Source organism: Physeter macrocephalus, chromosome 15 (assembly GCF_002837175.3).
Source record: "Physeter macrocephalus isolate SW-GA chromosome 15, ASM283717v5, whole genome shotgun sequence".
NCBI lineage: Eukaryota > Metazoa > Chordata > Mammalia > Artiodactyla > Physeteridae > Physeter > Physeter macrocephalus.
The window spans coordinates 18563324-18566868 of record NC_041228.1 but is presented as its reverse complement, the minus strand read 5'-3'; the positions used below and the strand labels follow the sequence as shown (position 1 = coordinate 18566868).

Genomic DNA, 3545 nt, shown 5'->3' with positions numbered 1-3545 from the left:
ATGGCTCACGGGCCCAGCCGCTCCGCGGCATGTGGGATCTTCCCGGACCGGGGCACGAACCCGTGCCCCCTGCATCGGCAGGCGGACTCTCAACCACTGCGCCACCAAGGAAGCCCCTTAGAACTTTTTAACAAAAGTTTTTAATGATAGCAATCCAGGGAAGGCAGTAGAACATGTATTATCTTCCTCATTTAATATGAGTTTGGGGACACTTGAAGTAGTGAAAAATCATGTCATAGTTTGTGGCAGAGTTGTGTTTGAGGCCCAGGTGTCCTACTTCCCAAGGCCGTGCTCCTTCCATGGCTTCCAACTAGTAGAACTCTGAAGATTCTGGGAAGAGTGGAGGTGTCCCACTCCAGAGGAGTCCCCGTGTAGCTACTGGCACAAATTCATCATGCCCTGAGGAACGCACCATGATTAGTTAAGTTTAACGCTTTGTATATACATTGTCTTTTGTATTGTTAAGTTGTTTCATTCACACTCACCCTATCATTCTCACAACAGATGGGTGAAGCTATCATTATACTCTTGAGAAAAAGGAAGGTTAAAAAAAGAAAAGTGGCTTGCTTTTCATCTCACAGCTACCAAGTGACCCATTCTGAATAAAACTTAAATCTTCAAATTCCTAGTTGAATATTCTTTCCACAGCAGGATTGGGCTCTAAGTCTGAAAGCACTGAAAATGAACATCATATGAGTGGACACTGAGGTACGCAGGTTCAATTACCCACAAACGATATGATTTATAAACATGTGTAAAGTGCTCTCATTTGTATGACCCTGAGCAAATTTCCTCCCCGCAACACTGAATACTGTCATTCACTTTTTCTCCTTTGTTTGAGAATTACATTTTTCTCATATGGATGAAGAGGGGGTTGTATCGTAATAATCTCTAAGGTTTCTTCCTGCTCTAGAATGAAATGGTACAATTTGTGTTGCATACTATTATTAGTTTGAGAGGACCTGAAGGTTTTATAAAGAGAGAAATGAACTTTCATATAGAAGACAAGAACTCATCAGGAACAGTTCTAAAGGAAGATGATACAATGATTGTGACATTTTACGAGGTTCTGTTTTCATTGTACAAGGTTTCGTGGACAAACATGGACTCTATCTATCCTGTTGGAGCTTATAATTCAGTAGGGAAGGTAGTCTTTAATCTGATAATTACGTAGACTGTATAGGGAGCAATGGAGATCTGATAATGATTGAAATGCAAAGGATAAGGAGTTAAGTAGGCTTGTGGAGTAGAGGAGTAGTCGAGAGAAGTGAGGAGGAATGTTCCAGGTTTGGGAATGACATATTCAAAGGCCCTGTGGTAGATGGGCATGATATGTTTGAACTGAAAGAAGCCCAGCATCTCCGGAGCACACAGGGGCCGGAGGAGAGAATGTTCCGAAGGGGGCGGGGTCAGGGCCATGCATGCATTATAGGCCATATAAAGGCTTTTGGTCTTCAGCCTAAAAGCAATGAGAAGCCATTAAAGTGTGTCTTCAACAGGGGCAGGACATTTTCAGGTTCAAATTTTTAAAAGATCATTTTAATTGCTGTGTCTGGGCTTGGGTGCTTGAGGTTGGGTTGAGAGCAAGAGTGGATGCATAGTATAGTCCAATTAAGAAACCAGTGTAATTTTCTAGGTTAAAGGTGTTGGTATTTTGGGCCAAGGCAGTGACAGTGCCAAAGATAGGAAGACTTAGACATATATGAGAGCTCTCTGGGAGGTAAAAACCACAGTTCAGACTGATAGACTGGGTCGAGGAAGACGAAGGCATCATGGGTGAAGCCTTGTTTTCAGGCTGCACGGTGGAAGCACTCACAGGCACAGGACCTCAGATTTGGAGGGAAGAACCTGAGTCCAGTTTTGGGCTTGTTGACTTTGAGGTGTCTTTGGGATGTCCATGTGCATACAAAGGTCTGGGGTTGGGCATAAAGCCCTGGTCTAAGGGTATAAATCTGAGACTCCTTGGGGCATGGATGGTAATTGAAGCCATGGGGATATAAGAACTTGCCTGAGAGACGAGAGAAGAGAGAGATTTGGGGAACTGAATCTCAAGGGATTCCAGCCTTTAAAGTCCATAGAGATGAGGTGGCGGTAACCCACAGTGGTCACTGAGAAAAGGTAGGAACAGAGGGAAACCAGTACAGTGTGTGACACCCTTCTAACTGAGGGGAGTGCTAAACAGCATCTGATGCTATTAATGTCAGTCACATGGGGGGCCGACAGGATGTCCATCGTATATGGACACAAGGGAGAATGCTTGTGCCCCTAGTAGTAAAGGCAGAAGCTAGCGGAGTAAAGAGTGCGTGGGAAGGTAGGTGTGAGACAGGATATGTGGGGCTAGGGGGGTTGTAAAGGAGTGACTTACGTAGTTGTCTTAGTTCAGGCTGCTTTAACAAAAATACTATAGACTGGATGGCTTATACGATAGACCCTCATTTCTCACAGTCTGGAGGCTGGGAAGTCCAAGATCAAGGTGCCAGCAGACCTGGTGTATGGTGAGGCACCTTAGTTTGTAGAGGTCTTCTCATTGTATTATCGTCACAAGAGAGAAACAGGAAGCAAGTTCTCTTCTGTCCCTTCTTATAAGGACAGTAATCTCATCATGGGTCTGTAGGGGAACAAAGTTTGCCACCCCAAAATGTCTCTTTGGTGTGTGGATTACTTCGAGCTGAAACCAATCAAGGCCCAAAAGACTCTGGAAGAACCTTTGACCTGTGACCTAACTGCCTAAAAAATTTTAGATAGAGGACCTGTTCCAGGAAGGGAGCTATCAACATAGATAACTATAGTATGAGCTAGGTGTTTAGGCAAGGAGAAACCTGGCAAGTCTGTTTGTTAAACTTCCCCTCTGTGTCCCATTGTCTGTTCATGACACAACAAACATTTATTTACCAAACAGTTGCCTTTACATCTCCATGTGAATTGCCTTCCTGCCCTTTGAACTCCTGAACCACTACCCCAACATCCTCTTTTGTCTTTAGCTGAAGGTAGTATTTAAAGTGAGGGTTTTGACTCTCTGACATAAATCACAGCAAGATCCTTTTTGACCCACCTCCTAGAGAAAGGGAAATAAAAACAAAAATAAACAAATGGGACCTAATGAAACTTCAAAGCTTTTGCACAGGGAAGGAAACCTTAAACAAGACAAAAACACAACCCTCGCAATGGGAGAAAATATTTGCAAACGAAGCAAGGGACAAAGGATTAATCTCCGAAATTTACAAGCAGCCCATGCAGCTCAATATCAAAAAAACAAACAACCCAATCCAAAAATGGGCAGAAGACCTAAACAGACATTGCTCCAAAGAAGATATACAGGTTGCCGTCCAACACATGAAAGGATGCTCAACATCACTAATCATTAGAGAAATGCAAATCAAAACTACAATGAGGTATCACCTCACGCCAGTCAGAATGGCCATCGTCAAAAAATCTACAAACAATAAATGCTGGAGAGGGTGTGGAGAAAAGGGAACCCTCTTGCACTGTTGGTGGGAATGTAAATTGATACAGCCACTATGGAGAACAGTATGGAGGTTCCTTAA

At 43.5% G+C, this 3545-nt stretch overlaps 1 protein-coding gene across 3 annotated transcripts in view; it reads left to right on the top strand.

Annotated features, from left to right (window-relative positions):
* Window positions 1-3545, top strand: part of DEPTOR (DEP domain containing MTOR interacting protein) — a 163004-nt gene that overhangs the window by 66322 nt on the left and 93137 nt on the right. The window lies entirely within an intron of this gene.